The sequence below is a fragment of the Eleginops maclovinus genome, chromosome 20 (assembly GCF_036324505.1).
Source record: "Eleginops maclovinus isolate JMC-PN-2008 ecotype Puerto Natales chromosome 20, JC_Emac_rtc_rv5, whole genome shotgun sequence".
NCBI classification, from domain to species: Eukaryota; Metazoa; Chordata; class Actinopteri; order Perciformes; family Eleginopidae; genus Eleginops; species Eleginops maclovinus.
Window position 1 is genome coordinate 2,541,140 of NC_086368.1, and position 19,287 is coordinate 2,560,426.

Consider the following 19,287-nt stretch of genomic DNA (forward strand, 5'->3'; position numbering starts at 1 on the left):
TGCATGAAAGTTGAAGTTACCTACCTAAAGTTGCTTTAAGTTCCATAGTCCTTACACAAAGTTACATCTTAAAAATCATTGTATCAAATAAAGATACGCAGTTTCCTTAAAAATAAAGTTTGTTGTGCCTTTGAGATTTGCCTTCATTACCTTCATTCAAGAGTTTTGCTCATTTCATACACACACATAGGTCTATATAATATCATATATATCAAATAATATATTCATATTTCATATTATATATTCTTTATTTAATTGAATGCTAGTAGATTTCATTGCACTAAGTATAGAACTGGTCTATCTTGTCTGTATTGCTACAAGTTTCAGCACCTGTTAAGAAACCTACAATAGCAGTGTTATGAGCAAATGTCTACAATGAACAGTTTCAAAGAACATATAGTGATTTCTAGCTCGTAGTGTGAAAAAAAGTATTTATTTGAATATCTCACGAAAAAAGTGAAATGAACTGAACTTTGAACTAGTTCAGAATTAAAATTGTGAACTTTGAACGTGAACTGTTCACTTTGAGCATGTATGAACTGAACTTGAACTAGTTCAGAAAAGCTGTGAACTGGCACAACACTGGTGGAGATTAGCCTTCACAAACGTCTTCTTTTCGCATTGAACGAGGTGACGTAGAACGGGTCTAGCTAGGCTAACTTTAACACAATTCACTGAGGTTAGCTAGCAACCTAACAAGCTGATAAGCTGAAGCATGTTAATACACTTTATTTGGCTCAAATCATTTTACTTCAGCAACGTTAAAATGATACAGCATACAATGTTTTTGCCAGATTAGCTGCTACTAGACCTACCTCAAAACTTGTATCTGTAACGTATCCCGAAAATTGTCCAGAAGAACCACTCGCTGACGACTGAGCACTCCACTCCAAGAGGGACCGATGGGTAAAAAACGCGCTGTGGTTTATCTTGCTTATGATTGGTCGGTGGTCGTGGGACGCGAGTCATTTGAACAAAGATTTTATTTATTGTGAAGATAGCAAACTTGTTTCTTGCTCATTATACAGTCTATGGTTGGTCGGTCAGTCGTCGGTCAGCCCCCCCCCCCCCCTAAAAAAAAAACTCTTCGGATCTACACGATTCACGTCAATGACATATTTTGAGTTGAAAACGGCGAATTTCGCCGAAAGGTGACTAGTTCGCAGGTAAAATATAAAACACATCCAATCTGATCAATGCTAAGCAAAGTTAAGGGGCTGGGTTTTTTTTTTTTTTTAGGGTATATGAGAGACCACAATTAAATAAAGAATATACTCATTAACGATAGTGAATGTATTAATCATTTCACCTATTCTCTGGTGTTCGTATTTGACTTTTATTTCATTTTATTGTCTCTACAGTGTGTGATTTTAAATCCTTTATTTTAGATTTTGTTTTGACCCCAGGAAGACTAGCGACCAGTTTGTAGAGACAAAAGTGTCCCCCAAAAAAATTAAAAATGATTGATTGTTTTGAGAAAGCTATTGTTACATGTGAAATATTGTTTTATCTCTTTCAGCGTGCTCACTCGTACCTGGATGGATCGGGATGCACTGTGAGAATCACCTTCTTTGATTTCTCCAGTGCATTCAACATGATCCAGCAATGGCTACTGAGTGACAAGCTGCAGGCTATGAGGGTAGATGCGTCCACCATCTCCATCATCAACTACCTCACAGAAAGGCCACAGTATGTCCGGCTGGGCAGTGTCCTGTCTGATGTGGTGGTTGGTAGTACAGGAGCCCCACAGGGGACCGTGCTGTCTCTCTTCCTGTTCACGTTATACAACACTGACTTTCAATACAACTCAGTCATGCCCCCTGCAGAAATTTTCAGATGACTCTGCAGTGGTAGGGTATATAAGGGATGGACGGGAGGAGGAGTACAGAGCGCTGGTGGAGGATTGTGTGGAGTGGACGGGAAGAAACCATCTGCTTCTGAATGTAGCCAAGAGAGATGGTCATTGACTTTAGGAGGAAGAGGACATCTCCGCTGCCCCTGTGCATTCTGGGTGAGGGTGTGGCTGTGGTGGAGGATTACAAGTACCTTGGAGTGCACTTCGACAATGGACTGAATTTGGAGGGCCAACACTGACGCTGTGTACAAGAAGGGGATGAGCCGACTCTATTTCCTGAGTAAGCTGAGATCCTTCAACGTGTGCAGCAAGATGTTGGAGATCTTCTACCAGTCTGTTGTTGCCTAGTGCACTCTTCTTTGCTGCCGTCTGCTGGGGAGGCAGCATCAGAGCCGGTGGTGACACCAGCAGAATCAATAAACTGATCAGGAAAGCTGGCTCTGTCATCAGCATCAAACTGGACAATTTTGAGGTTGTGGTGGAGAGGAGGACTCTGAACAACCTGTGGTCCATCATGGATAACCCCACCCACCCTCTCCACCTGCTGCTGGACAGACAGCGGAGCTCCTTCTCCAACAGACTGCTCCAGTTGCGCTGTCACAGGGACAGGTACAGGAGAACATTCCTGCCCACTGCAATAACCCTGAACAATAAAACCCCTATGGCTGGCAGACAACTCACTGCTCCATAGCCTCTCTGGACTTAACATGCACTCCTTCGCATTTAACATTGTACATTTACACTATATTATTAATGCCTTCTTGTATATTTGTATATTTCACTTGCATTTGTATTCATTATCATTCTTTTTTTTTGTATGTATTTTTTAGTTCTAATTATTTGTATTTGTTTTGTTTCTCTTTGTATTTCGCAGCTGCAACGGAAACATTTCCCAGTTTGGGATAAATAAAGTAGTTTTAATTCTGATCCTGATCTCAGAGATATATTATTTTCCTAGTACCAATTTGTCAATATATATTTGTTTTTGGACTGTATTGTGTATTGGATCTTAGTGTAACACAAGGTAAAATGCAGCTGCCCACTCTGGAGAGGGTGGGCAGTTCAGGGTCAGACTCAGAACAAAAACCTTCAACTTCATCACTAGGCTTTCAAATTAAAATGTATCTTATTTTTTAGATTCAAAAAGTGTAAACAGGCGTCATACAATCGATACCCTCACAAATAATACCAGTTTAAGTTTGGGTTACTTACAATTGTTATTGTATGTTCCAGAGCTAACACATGTGCAGAGAGATAAGGGGGAATGCCCAGAGCCCAGGAAACATTTAAGGGGCATCAAAAGCACAGAACATCTTTTGATAATTTCCCCCATCCTTGGTCTAAGGTTTTTGATTAATATGTTTCAGTACCAACCAAATTAAACTCCTCAAATAGTTATTCTCAAGGCATAAACAGAAAGAGACTGACATACACTGAAGTAACTCATAGTTCTGCTCAGTAGGTGTTGCATTCACCAAACCTTCAGACAGAGTGCATTTGTCCAAGGAGGCATGCAGGCCTCATCAGAGAGTACAGGAACATAGATCCAAATAGAAATAGCAGAATAAGTGTTCCTCCGAGTCAGCAAATACCCCAGCCATACCTTTCCATCAGATAAGCAAATGTCAATTCAAGGAAATCAGGTCAGAAAGAGGAGGCAGATCATGGAACGTGATGCTGATGTAGATGGAATCAGTGCTACATGTGGGCTTCACTACAGAGGACACAGCAATGAAAGTTCAATGTGGAAAGCACAGCCACAAATCATGGCAACCTTTATGAGCTGCATGAGAGCTTGTTAGAGATTGTATTGAAAAGAGCAAGAGGTGGAAGGGCAGGAACGGAAGAGGGCCCTAAGTAAATATGATGTTCAAAACATCAGTAAATAGTGATTTTAGTCATCAGAATGCTGATTCAGCAGAACATTGCTGTTGAATTGAGAAAGGTTGGGTTGTTCTCAACACAGTGCACTATGTCTTGTTGTTATCCAGCAGTACTTTGTGGACCTTGTCAAACAGTCCATTGAAAAGATTCATTGACACTAAACTGTTGGAAATGCAACAAATGGAGCAGAAACTATGCAGGGATAATAGAAAGGCTCCTCTGCATTGCTCACAAAAGCATTTCCGAACTGAGTACACATATGGTGAGACCCTTTCCCCCTCATGAATGACATTGCAGTGTTTATTTGAGAGTCCTACAAGTACTTGAAGCTAAAGGAGGAAACCAGGACAGGACACACATGGATTGGGGTAATTTCCTTTTAGGAAGATTTGCAAATGTGGAAGAAACAGAAGACAACTTCAGAAAGTGTGCCTGAGACTTTGAGGATGTGATGAGGGCAGTTGAAGAGTTTATTGAATGGGACAAAGGCACTCTGGAGACGCAGCATGACTGTGACGTCAAAGCTCAAACAGCTTTCCCAGAGAAAAGGGGAAGAAATATGAGAAATACAGGTGCTTCGGCAGAGACGAGCCCAATGCTAATTTTAAAAAAAACACTGGACACTGTTGTTGAAAGTTTTTACCGCCGCTATGCAGCACTTGAGCGTAATCCATTTTGAATTGGCCTGGAGCTAATTCTAAAAGCATATTGGAATATATTAACATATATTACATAGTATTCATGTGTTAAGCCCAATGTTCTGATTAATTCAGTAAATCAAATTTGATTCGTCTTCCGGTTGGCGAGCGGAATGGAGTAGTGGTGTTTTTCCAGGCTCCTGACACACAGTCTTTATTTTCAATATTATTCAATCAAATTAATCCTAACCTCGCTACAATTACATTTTAAATGGTACATTAAGTCTTAGCCAGCCAATATGTCTAAACCCGGCGGTAAACACTCAAAAAAAGAACAACTTGCCTCAGTGCACTCCGCAATCGACAATGCTACTTTAGCTAGTTTGCTAGCTGAACTGCGGGCGGACTTGCTAACGAAGCCTGACTCACTGTCCGTCAGATTTGAAAACGAACTCGCAGCCATTGACGCCAAATTAGACGGCATACAGACCACGGTTACTAACCATGAACAATGCATTTCTGACCTGGAATCTGGGCTGAATCAACTACAGTCATTGGAATCTCAGCTAACCAATATGGTTGATGACAACGCTAAACTGAAAGCCAAGATAACCGACCTGGAGGGGAGAAGTAGACGGTGCAACGTGCGTCTTATTGGAGTACCCGAATCTGTCGAGGGAACACGACCAACAATATTTTTCTCTAATCTCCTGGTGGATATACTGGGCAAAGATGTGCTATCTTCTCCCCCAGAGCTTGATAGGGATCACCGTGCGCTGAGACCCAAACCAGCAGTGGGGGATAAACCTAGAGCCATGATCATTTGCTTCCACAAATTTCAGACCAAGGATATGGTAATTCGTGCTGCCCGAAAGAAGCCAGATGACCTAAAATATGACGGCCATTCGGTGTACTTATACGACGATTACTGTCCTGAGGTGATGGACCAGCGAGCTGAGTACAAAGAAGTCATGCGTCAGCTGTTCTCTCTCAAGCCTTCATTACTGTATCCAGCGCGACTGTTCATCAGGGCCGACAACCTTCTTTTCGGTGAAGGAAGCCCAGCAGTTCTTGGCATCACACCAGAAGTCCGGATCTTTGGTGGTAAATGACTGATTCCAGCAAGAGGCCATTGGCTACTCAGGTTACACTTATTTATTTTTTTCTTGGCATGCTTTTTCCTCCACCCAAATGGACAAACGTGATTATAGCCTAAGCTAAATTGGCGATCTCAGACTGTCTGATTGGTTTACAGGTAGGCTAGTTGTTCTGTTTGATATGTTGTTGGCACATACTCTTGCCTAATTTTAATTTAACCTATATCTTAAATGTAGCCCTTGTTTGAAGTAGACATGGCCATGGACTTTGTGTAACGTGGGCTGTGCTGGGAGCGCAGGGCTGTGCTGGGAGCGCAGGTCAGTGCGGGTTTCATAGGCGCCGATACCGTGGGTGCTTCGGGGCCCGAGCACCCACGGAGATTGCCGAGCACCCACGGAGATTTAACCGCACACACGGAGATTGTCGAGGGTCGGGCTTTAAACTTTTTAGAGCACCCACCGGCAGAAACATAAATCGGCGCCTATGGCGGGTTTTGGTGTGAGTTGCAGTGTTACAGACAGGGCTCGAAATTAACGATGTCCCGATGTCCCAGGGACCATAAAAATTCCTATTGGGACACAAATATATTTTGTCTGGGGCTATTTCGGGACAGTGACAAAAAAATGAAAAGTAAACTTCATAATGGGTGTTATTTGCAAAGTCATTAAATATGAGTATCTTTTTCGGTTTAAATAATTTAATAAAAACGTGTGAACGTCGAAACTATAGAAGGTTTACGTTCTCGCGGCACCTCACGATAGGGCTGTCAAATCATAGAATGCATTCTACGTCATCCACTCTGCTGCTGACTGCTGCTAGACTCGCGCCAATGCAACGTTCATAGAGCCAGAGGATAGACCATCATCAACGACAGTTAAAAAAAGAAGAAGAAAGAAATGCTGAGGTGGTTGAATAAACAGCCCCCTGATGCAAGCCCCAATACCGCCGACTCCCATAACGAAGACATCCCAAGTCCTGGTCATGATTCATCGTCTTCCACTGTGGTAAGTTAGTTGTCTTAAGTGTCAATGTTAGCTAGTGCTCAGCGATAGCTAACGTTAGCAACTGAAGTGTGCCTTACAATGCATACAAACGTCCTAAAATGCGGTCTCATGTTCTTTGGAAGTTTGTGAAAATGATGTGAAATACAGTTGATCAGAATAAGAGGTGTAGCCTATCATTTTTGTATTTTCTTTGTCAGCCAGTCAGTGACTAGGCTAGAATCTTTAGCTGCAAAAACGTAAGGCATTTAGCTAATCATTATTATTTTTAGTCCATGAGGGTTTTTTTTGGTCAAGAACGTCAGTCAGATTGGGTGACGATTAGAAAAGGGGTCGCAACGTAACTTTAGTTTGTCAATCAACTCTGGTATGAGAATAATATGTCATGTTAAGAGAGAGTAATGTTCCAGTTGTTTTTGTGCCTAGCTAATCTCCCAGTAGATTTTGCCCGCCAAAGCAAGGCTACAATGTGCATTAGTGATGGCACGTTCGAGAACAGGCAATCTGATCGAACGTGTCTTTAACAAAAACGAACTGACCTGAACATTGTGCATGTCTGCATTTTTTGGGATCGTAATTTTCACGTAACTTGTGTGTCTGAAGTGTGACCAGACAACGTAGAAAACCTCGGCGAAAAAAAGTTAACATCACCACTTCATGTAAAATGTGCATATCGAGATCACCTACAGACAACAACAGAAAATATGCTGGCCAAAAAATAAAAATGAAAATAAAAAATATTCATACTCTAGCTTCAGGATTCGAACCCCTACATTTGGGTAATATATATGTCAACCATGAATGTTACTCATTACGCCACCGACCGGCTCAAACAACGCCCTGCTTGAACCATCTAAGTGTTGTCAGTTCTTGTCAGCTGTTTACAATCACCGTTTATCATGGATGAAATAAACCCCACCATGTTAACTGGTGATATTCACAATATGACACAGGCAGACGCTGCCAACGCAAGCCTCAAAAACGAATGCAAAAGCCATGTGTTACGGACAAAACACAAGCATGGCCATCTGAAAGGATATTGCTTTGTTTTTTTTGTCTGAAAAAGTGCATATAGTGACCATTACACAGCACATATCAAACGCTATGAAAGTAGCCGCTGTGAGATACGAACCCAGTCATGCTTTCAAAAGGTAATAATCCACTACCTTACCACTAATGTCCTGAGCTACTGTTCAGACGTTGAAAAAGCAAGTTGAATATTTATTATTGACTATTTACTTGTAGCTGTTCCCAACAATTGGGAAAACAGTAACAATGACATTGATCACTGGATGAAGTAAATTAGCTAATTAGGTGGCAAAGGATATATATATATATATATGAATATATATGTATATATATATATATATATAACTGTTCAGACAACTTTTGACTTGTAGCGAGTTTGGTGATTCAGAGAGAGACAGAGAGAGTGAGATAGAGAGAGACAAAGAGAGTGAGAGTGTGTTGTGTGAGAAGTTAAGAGTAAATGGACCCACGATTGGTGAGGGAGGTAGGTTTCAAGGTAGGTTTCAAGGTTTCAAGGTTTTATTTGTCATAGGTAGAAGACTTCCTGAGGCATAATGCCTATCCTGTGGAGGCCACGTCCATGGAGTGCTTTGTAATAAAGAGAAGATGCGAGAATTACCGCATTAAGATTAAGTGATAGGGCTTGCCATTTCAAACTATACTTCACTCATTTGGATTTACTAATACGAAGGGCCCATCAGATGGGTTGCTTCACTACATACTGTATGCCATCGAAGGAAGCAGGGTGACTATCTCGCCAAAGTAGTCACCTCGCCAGGGGAGGCAAACCAGGTGTGTGTGGGCCTCCATGCTAGGGAGCATGGAAAAAACGGTTGATGCCATTGCCTCACGGTACTACTGGCCTGGGATGGAGAAGGACATAAGAAAATGGGTGAGCTTTATCTGAATTTGTAAGGTATCTCTGTGCATGACTTACTTTCACAACGATTATATGCATCTTCATATTTACTGTTGACTCCTTTGTTTAGATATCCGAGTGTCCCAAATGCCAGGCCAGAAGGAATGTCTTGAAGAAGGCCTACATCCCAATTGAGGTGACTGAATAAAAATATTATTTTTTTGCCCAAGAGTGAGGACATATTTCCATATAACGTGCCCTCTTTCCTTAAATAAATGAGCCACTAGAGCTTGTGGGGATGGATTTGGTGGGCAAACTGACCCCAACAGCAAGGGCCACCAGTACATCTGCGTGATGATTGATTATTTTACGAAGTGGACAGAGGCTTATCCACTGCAGAGTAAAAATGCCTATGAGGTCACTGAATGTATTCTAGCCTTTTTTTACAAATTCGGTGCACCCAAAAGGATTTTGACCGACAATGGACGAGAATTTGTCAATCAGGTAAGCACACCTTTTCATGCCATCTGTGTCTTCATTCTCATGCGGTCTATATTCACGTTTCAACCTTTTCTGTCAGATCAGCTATCAAATATGTGACAAACTGGGGATCAAAAGGAGTTTGTGCTCGCCCTACCATCCCCAGATGAATGGTTTGGTCGAGAAGATGGGACTATTCAAAGGAATTGTAAATGTATATGGTTTGTTTTTTTTATACACTTTCCAATCCTATAATTGACTTTGTTGTGTATGTATGACCTTACAGGACCTTGACAAAGTTGGTGGCGGAGAAACCTAATAGTTGGGACAGCCACCTCCCGGCCACACTCTTTGCACTCAGAATCAAAAAGCAGCTGACAGCAAGGTTCTCACCTTACTTTCTGATGTTTGGTCGGGAGGCCAGGTATCCCACTGACGTTCCCAAAGCGTACGAGGTGTGTAGTAGTAGAAGTGCTCCATATATGTGTTGTGTGTATGAGATTATGAAGTTTGACTGCATGGATGCCCATCTGATGTGCTGAAATTGTGCCATGGGTATTCGTTGTTGCCACAGATAACTGATGAGCATTTGGAACACCTTGCTGGTCAGGAATCCCTGTCACCAGGTGTTCAAAACCTACCTGGGCAGGAGAACACAGAAAAGGTAAGGGCGAAAGTGAAGCGGAAGAGGGAAGAGCAGGGCCATGATGACTACTTCAAAGTTGGCGATAAAGTGTTGCGGCAAAATATAAGGCAGGAACAACGAAAGGGCGGGAAGATGGAGTCGTCAATGCTTAGGCCGTTTATAATCGTCAGCATGGATGGAAAAAGTGCTGACATAATGTCAAAGAAGGGCAAGACCTTGCATAAAGTATATAGACCAACTCCATCCACAATTACTGACCCATCCTCACCTCAGTCCCCATTCCCACCTCAGTCCTGCCCTACATTTCCACAAGTACAAGAAATACAAGCAGACACTCTGGAAACTGGTAATTATGGACTTATTTTGTCTATTACTGCAAGTCATTTGCCAACATTTCTCACCACAGTGGTTCATAAAATTTGGACTGGGGAAAAGGAGGACATTTTGTGGATCAAGATAGGCCCATATAAATTGTTCTCCCGAAACCTGCCGGAGCACCTTGGTCCTGGGACCCTTGTGGAAAGTGAGGTGAGCAAAAGTTTGGTGTTTGGAAATTGGCACTTCCCATATTGAACATTTAACATTAAATTTCATTACAGATCATAAATGCGTACCTCACCACAACAGTGAGGGATTTGAACAGATCAGGCGAACGGGCATATTTAATAGACTCATTCCAAATGAGTGCCATTTGGCAAAGAAAATACAAAGGCCTGAGGAGGGTAAGTGATAATCAATGTAATCACACTGTGGACAATAAGGAGGTAGTCAGTGTCATTGCACTATATTGCATAATTGCAGGTGGACCCCATGGATTATGATGTCATGGTGGGAGCGGTTTGTGATGAGAACCACTGGACACTCACAGTAAGGGGCCTTGGCTATATTTAGATTAGATTACACATAACTCATGTTGATGTAATTGTTCCTTATATATCTGTTGCTATTGTCTAGGCCATCTATCCGCAAGAGAAACACTCCCTCTATGTTGATCCATTTGGGGCTCAGTCTCAGGCACTGAAGAGATGCACAGAAGTCAGCAGGTATACGTGAGGGACACGGTGTGGGGAGGGTCCATTTATTTGGGTGAGGGGTTAGTCACTTTGGGTGTTTAGTCATTCATGAGCCCTCTACTAAACAGGGCCTTAACGTCTCCCGCTGGTCATGTGAAAGCATCACGCACCCACTCCAGCAAGATGCTACAGCATGTGGCGTTATACATGCAATTATTGATGCTGTCAATAAGATCAGACTACGAGAAAAAAAGTTGCATTGAAGTCAATAATATTTACCTTTAACTTGTTGGGCCACCTCTGCCTTGGTGTCACAATTGACCAGTACATGGTGCTCCACCCACAGCAGAGAAAAGGCTGGATCCAAGGTGGCTGCTTTGAGGTAGACTGGGTCTGAAAAGGGGGCAGTGATCCCATTTTGAGTCCCGGCCATTTTCACGTTAACCCATTTGTACCGGATGCTGCACAGCGCAACATTCCATCTACCGCCGGCTGCAGCGTAGCGCAGCTTTGTTGATTTGTCGTCATTTTCATGAGGCATGCAGCATATAATGCACTGTCATTGGTTCAAATACACATGAGGTGGGTCTTGTTGGGTTTTTTAAACCACGTGACCACCCAAATGTCGTGTGGTTGGCCGACAATCACGTCAATCAATCAGACATTCACGTGCGTTTGTTTTTAACTATTTTAAAGGCAAAACTGGCTACGATCGACGAATACTTTGACAGCGACGACAGCGGTTTGGAATTGGGAGAGAATGAGGAGTTTGAGAGGGAGGTGGAAGTAGAAGTTTTTGTACCTGATGATCCTTTGGTAGAGGACTTTCCCACCTCTCTCTCATGCCAAGGTGCCTTGGTCTGTGTGTTGGCATGTTTTAAAATGTTATTTGTGATTTGTTATTTTATCATATCAAATATTTTCCAATCTGATTTTGAGATTTTTTATAAAAATGTGTTGGTATGTTATTGCTAAGGGAGCATGTTTTAATACAACCTGTGAGTCTTACCTTTTAAATGCAATTTATTTCATGTTTCTATGTGCCTCAGAGGCTTAGATATTAAGGTTTTCGTAGACGTTGCCAATTCTTAGTATTTTTTCAGAAAACCCTCAGGAGATAAGGACATTTATATCTATTATACATAGGGTTTTAGAGCCGTTTTTTGCAGGCGTTTTAGGACTAAATGGGTCAATGAAGATCCCAAGAAATCTTTGGTTCAGGGATGCCTGGAGACTTCCGACCAGGCCGCTCAGGAAACCAACTTGAGGCTTCAGCTTCTCAAGGTGATGATTGAGGGACAAGACGGCTGGAACAACTGCACTGATTGTGACGACCTTCTCTCCCTGTGTCAAATCAGTTTGACAAACGGCTTCAAGATGTCCACCAACTCCTTCAACAGATTCCACACTTGTGGTGTGAATGACAACTCCTTATACCCAGCCTTTTCTAGAATGGCACAGAGCTTTAGATGATCACACTGGAGAACTGCCTTTACTTGCCTCAGTGTTGAGTTCCATCTTGTGTTGACTGCAGCAGGGACGCCTTTCTGTTCCCAAAATTCACTATCAAACACATCTTTGAATGTTGTGCTTGTGTGCAGCAATGAGCTAAGTTTTGATAACTTGGAAAGAGAAGGACATGCCACTTTTGTTTCTTTCAAACCGTCTCCCACTACCAGCTGAAGAGTATGCGCAAAACACTGCAGGCGCTGTTTCTTTGCCATAGCAGCATCTACCGTTTGCTGTTCTTCCAGGGTTAAGTCACACCAGAGACCAGGGTCATCAAGATGACCTCCGTCATCATCCTCTTGTTCACTTGGGAAGCACACAGTGAATGCCTTTAGCATGTTAGCAGCATTGTCACTAATAATGTAGTCCAATTTATCTTTGATGTTGTATTCATCGCATATTGACTCAAATTGGTCACAGATTCGTTCAGCTGTGTGTGAGCCTTTGAAGCGAATGCAGGCCAAGAGATTTGTATTTAGCTGTATCCTCTCTTTAGCTGTCTCTTTCTCTATCCAGTGGACAGTGACACCAAGGAATCCCCACATGTTTCGGTCAGACCGAATGTCCACAGTGACTGAAACATGCTCAGTGTTGCTCAATTGAGTTTTTAATCTTGAACGTCTCTCCCCAGCGAGGCTCTCTGTTTTTGATGTCAACGTTCTGCGACACACTGGGCTGTACTTACTGTCAATTACTGTCAGAAAGTGCCGAAAACTCTTGTGTTCCACAATAGACAGGGAAAGGTTGCAATCAATAATCAGGTCGGACAGTATTGCGTTGGTGATAGCCTTCTGCTGTGGATGACTCATGCTGTAATGTGCTTCACGACTGTCCAAGAATTGTGAGATTGAAGGCTGTTGTGGTTCATCTATGATGCTTCTACTCATCTGGTATTCTTCAAATCTGTAACAGGTAAGCATATAAAACAGATGTCAGAAAGTCCCTTATAGCCACACATGAATTGCATTTGAAACGATCTCCTCATATATCAATGCTAACATTGTGTTAATATTTATTTTTGTATTATTATGAATTGTATTGTATACTGTAAGATTGTGTTTGTTTTAACATTACATTGATACAATACATTTCCATTTTCAGTGTACACTTACTATATTAATTTATATTGTTCCTGCTTTACCTTGCCATCAAGCAGCCCTTTCCGACAGGAAACTGAAGTATGCTTGTTAATTCACTCTCTCCAGCACACCTGATTCCATTGGCAAAAACAGCAATTTTACCTGCATCACACAGAAATTGCTGGTCTACTGCTGGCTCAATGATTAAGTTTAATTGTGCTATTCTATGTCTTCGTTGATAGTTCAGCTTTGTTGTGATTTACCTAAATTACATAAACGACCTCAATGAGGCAGCAGTAGACTAGCAACTCCTTTGTGCTGCAAAGTAAAATAGCCATTTTTGTCAATGGAATCTGGTGTGCTGGAGAGAGTGAGATATACTTAGTTTTCCTATCGGAAAAAATCGTCTGGCAGCAAGCTCAAATGGTACACATATTTATAATATAAAGTACATTAAACTGACCTTGATTTGACTAGGCTTGCTTTAGTTTTGCTGCTGGCAGCAGTCTACTGTGTATGATCCACTGACTAGCTGCTAAGTACATACAATCTCGCTTCAAAAAACCCTTAACTATCCTTTTACAATATGAGTATGGATAAGTTCACTATTTTGCACTTTGAGCCCCATTTCTGGTTGTCTAGGATGAAATAGTGTGTTTGACACTGACATTTTAACGATTGGTCCCCCATGCTGCATGTACGGGCATTCATAAAGCGGTCCTTAAATCAGGGTGCGAACTGGAGGGGAGCAGGGGGAGCTATAGCTCCCCTAGTGGTGACATGAGCTCCCCTGGGAACATGGTTTGCGAAATTTTAGGGGAGCTCTCTAAAATATTGATATGATGACCAAATAAATGCCATTTTGGGTAATGTTTTTTTCAAAGGTGTAAAATAAATGAAATAAAATTCTATTCATAGTTGTCAGGCTGTATGACGTCAAAATGCCCAGTTGGCGGGCAAGAAAGGCATTCGATAGCTGTCTAGTTCTACCACCGGAATTTACCTAGGATCACCGATTACCTTTCATTCAAAATCAATGAATATCTCTACCTTAATGTGTTCTGACTGAGTAATACAATGCAAGACAGTTGTTGTTCGGTTGGTTGTTCAAATCGGCGAGGAGACAAGCCAGGACTAGGCATATCAGCAGCAGAAAAAAAACAGGTTGTGGTTACAGTCAATAAGACGTGACCCCTGCCTTCGGAGATGCCATCAAAGTTTGGCAGCCCTCAAAGTATACACGTGAATAGTTGAATTTGCAAATAATTATTTTCTTACAAATCAGCCCTCTGTCTCAAAACAAGCTTCAGCAGCTAACTGGTAAAGTGTAGGCTGAACTAGGTTAGCCTACTGTTATCCTGGGAAAGCATAGCATCCTCTGAGCTAGATAACTCTCACCCGCAATTTGCGATATTCAGCCAGTCTATGAAACTACACGATTCATAACACGGTGACGGTGGTTTAAGTATTTTAATTACATAAGGTGAACTTACCATTTGATAAAACGATCACTGCAAAGACACATACTTTGAGGGTTGTTTTGACTTTGGAAGCTTTTCTGGGGTAGGAGCATCGTCTGAGTTTTCTTTATCTGCTGGTAGCCTATGCGATAAAAACATCGTCCGGACTTGTCTCTTAGCCGATTTGAACAATCAACCGAGCAACAACTGTCTTGCATTGTACTACCTTATTCAGACAATGTTAAGCAAAGAGATATTAAGTGATTTTGAATGAAAGGTAATCGGTTCGTTAATTCCAGTGGCTGACAGCTGTGGAAAGCTTTTCTTGCACTCCAACGTGCATTCTGACGTCACGTGAAAACTATCAATTTAGAGTTTATGATTCATGAAAAAAGTGTCGCCTGCTTGCCGCTGTTTGCAGCTCCGCCCACTACCAATTCACTCACGTGATCGTTTATTTACTGTAGCACTACATGTTTACAAGGTATTGTTGCTGCTGCTGACAGTATGTTGAAAAGAAAAAAACAACAACTTACACTGGGCAATTTCTTTAAAAAGACTGCCAAACAACTTGATAAAGAAGACCAAACGAATGTAGCTGGTGGAAGCACATCCTTTGTGACTGCTGTTACAACAGTACCGAGAGAGGAGGGAGCTAATGTCAGTGCTGCTAGTGCTAACTTGACAGTTAAAGATAACTTGTGTGCTGAAGAGACACAAGAAGATGAGCCAAGAGAAGAGGCTTCTAACGTGATGACTACAATTACCATAGTAGAGGTCGAAGGAGATATGGAAGAAGATGATGATGTTGCTGATGACCACCCCACTTGTGCTTCCTCTTCCTCCCTGCCTGCTGCTCGAGATCGGGGGGGGGGGGGGGGGGGGGGGGGGTGAAGTTGCTGCGGTGCCCCTCAACCCACGACCCGGCCCCTTCCCACCCAAGCCCTACCTCATCTCTCTCTCTCTCTCTCTCCCCAGGATCCAGCCTCCGCCTCTGGTCGTCCGGCACCACGGGGGGCTCCTCAGGCGCCAGGGCAAAGTGCTGGCGGTGCGGGCAGCCCGGCCACTTCCGGCGGGAGTGTCCCATGATGGAGGTTGGACAGTTGGTCCGGGTTGCGGGACCGCCAGTTGCCTCCCCCGGTTTAGAAGGGACGTACCGTATACCGGTATGTATACAGGGGGTACCCACCAGGCTCTGATGGACACGGGCTGTAATCAGACGATGATCCATCAGCGCTTGGTTCGGCCGGGGGCATTGGTTGAAGCATCGTGGGTGAAGGTGAGGTGTGTGCATGGGGATATTCACCAGTACCCGGAGGTGACTCTGGAAATATCTTTTAGGGGAAAAAAGCATAGAGTCAGGGCTGGAGTTAGTACTCGCCTCACGCACCCTCTGATCTTGGGAACAAATTGGCCGGGGTTTGCTAAGCTAGCGGGGGCTATGGGGGTGCGTTCACGGGAGTCAGGGAAATGTGAGTGGTGTGCTGTGTTGAGTGGCGAATCGGAAGCGGCTGACGGCGACGAAGGGGGAACAGACACGGAGGGGGCCGGGGAGGTCCCTCTACCACCGGAGGGTGCCGGGGAGGCCCTTTGCCCCCGCCAGTGTTCCCGGTTGAGGATTTCCCCCTCGAACAGTCTAGGGATGGGACCCTTCAGCACGCTTTCGATCAGGTGGTGAGTATTGATGGCTCCCAGCTACACCCAAACACAGCACTCACACACCCACACTTTGTTGTTATTAGGGACAGGCTGTATCGTGTGAGCCGTGACACACAGACAGGAGAGATCAATACCCATGCTCATCACAACCCCATGTCAGGTCACCTAGGGTACGATAAGACACTACACCGGATCATGGCCCGATTTTATTGGCCGGGCATTCGCGCGGATGTGAAGCGGTGGTGTGCATCCTGCAGCGAATGTCAGCTGGTTAATCCGCCGGCCACCCCAAAAGCGCCTCTGCGCCCACTCCCATTAATTGAGGTGCCTTTTGAGAGAGTTGGTATGGACCTCATCGGGCCATTAGACCGGAGTGCACGGGGATATCGCTTTGTACTAGTCCTAGTGGATTATGCAACACGATATCCCGAGGCAGTGCCGTTGTGCAATATCTCTGCAAAGAGCGTTGCACAGGCACTGTTTCATATAATCTCCCGAGTCGGGATCCAGAAAGAGATCCTGACTGACCAGGTCACGTCATTTATGTCACGCACACTACGCGAGTTGTATGAACTGTTGGGCGTCCGCTCGATCCGGACTAGCGTTTACCATCCATAGACCGATGGCCTGGTGGAGCGGTTTAACAAAACGCTAAAGAACATGGTTCGTAAATTCGTTCACGAGGATAGCCGTAATTGGGATAAATGGCTAGACCATCTGTTGTTTGCAGTGCGGGAGGTGCCTCAGTCCTCCACGGGATTTTCTCCCTTTGAACTGCTGTTTGGCAGGAAGCCACGGGGTGTTTTGGACCTATTTAAAGAAAACTGGGAGGAGGGTCCGAGCACAAGTAAAAACGAAATTCAGTACGTTATGGACCTGCGAGCAAAACTCCATTCACTGGGGCAGTTATCACGGGGAGAATTTGCTGCAGGCTCAGGAACGTCAGCAGCGCCTGTACAACAGAGGGTCGAAACTGAGACAATTTTCACCGGGAGATAAAGTACTTGTGTTACTCCCGACTTCTAGCTCCAAATTACTCGCCAAGTGGCAAGGGCCCTTCGTGGTCACACGACGAGTGGGGGACGTAGATTATGAGCTGGTGCGTTCTGACAGGGGGGGAGCAACACAGATCTACCACGTAAACCTCCTTAAAACATGGAGGGAAGTGGCGTCTGCTTCTCTGGCCACCACGGTGATAGAAAGAGATGAGTTGGGACCGGAGGTCGTTATTAACACCGAATTAACCCCGGTCTGTTGCGGCGACCATCTCTCACCCGGTCAGATGGCAGACGTTGCCACGTTGCAAGGGCGGTTTGCCGATGTGTTCTCCCCGCTGCCAGGGCGCACCTCTCTCATAAACCACCGCATAGAAACGCCCCCGGGCGTGGCCATTCGTTCACGGCCCTATCGGCTGCCTGATGCCGGCTGCACACTACATGCGGAAAATGACTCCGGTGGCCGGAATACGCCATCTAGTGGACACCGTACTACCTAAAAAAAAAAATCCGTACAAGTCGAGGCTCCGGTAAAAAAAAAAAAAAAACATGGCGGACGGGTCTGAGAAAATCATCCTGGCGGTTTCAGGGCACCGGGTGCTGTACGACCTGTCCGCAGAGGGATACAGAAATATAAACATCAAAGCTATGGCGTGGGAGGATGTAGCACGCACGGCAGGCAAGACAGGTCCGTTCAAATCTTTTGGTTGGTTTATTATGACGCCGATGTCACGATAGCATAGCTAGCGCTGCTAGCGCAGCATAGCTATCGTTTTAGCTGTCCCGAGTGAATGAATGAAACGTGAATTATTTTGGTATGAGGGAGCATGGATATTTGCACATGTTATGTAACATGTGCAAAACTCCATTCTAGACCATCTATGTTTGAACTCTCTCTGATCATATTGCTTATTGTGGAACAGACACAATCAGACATGCATCTCCCCCATTGCAAACACAAATTGAGAACATCAACCTTTATTTACATTAAATACAGTAGCATTTAATTTACACTTCAAATTATGAATGAAAAATATTCACAATTACACTTGTAATGTTGTTTTTATTATTATAACAGCAAAGTAATTTACGTTTGTTTATTGGCACCATAGCAACAACAACTTCCGGTCCTACCAGCCGTACGGTCGAGCTTTGCGGTTGACCGGAGGAGTTCAATATTTTTAACGTATGCGGAGGGCCTCGGATGCGGTGTTTCTTCCGCACCGCTCTCGACCGGAGCTGATCGCATACGGAGTGCGGATCTCCATTGACATTGAATGACTTCCGGTCAAATCGGATACGTATTACCGCATGTAGTGTGCAGCCGGCATGAACACAAGAGGAAAATTGTTCAGGCGGAGCTTCAGGCTATGCTAGAGATGGGAGTAATAGAAGAGTCCACCAGTGACTGGTGTTGCCCTGTCGTGCTGGTACATAAGCCGGACGGGTCAATCCGGTTCTGTGTGGACTACCGCAGGGTTAACGAGGTGTCCAAATTCGATGCTTATCCAATGCCCCGGGTCGACGAACTCCTGGATCAGCTAGGCACTGCTCGTTTTTATACGACACTGGATTTAACCAAGGGCTACTGGCAGATTCCCCTTTCTCCAGAGTCGAAGGAAAAAACGGCCTTCTCCACTCCGTACGGTTTGTACCAATTTGTCACACTTCCTTTCGGGTTGTTCGGGTTTGAGAGGGTTAAGAAAGCCCTCTGTGGAAAGCCGCTTCTGTTCACCCCTAACTTCTGTCTACCTTTTGTTTTGCAGACCGACGCCTCGAACAGTGGGGTGGGGGCCGTTTTGTCCCAGCAGGTAGAGGGGGTCGACCGCCCCGTACTGTACATTAGCCGTAAGCTGGCTCAGAGGGAGGTGAACTACAGTACGGTGGAAAAGGAGTGCCTCGCCATATGGTGGGCCGTCGGCGCCCTGCGTTACTACCTCCTGGGGCGCCCTTTCACCCTCTATTCGGACCATGCCCCGCTCCAGTGGCTCCACCGCATGAAGGATGCCAACGCCCGGATCACTCGTTGGTATCTGGCGTTACAGCCGTTTAACTTCAAGGTGATCCACAGGCCGGGTAACC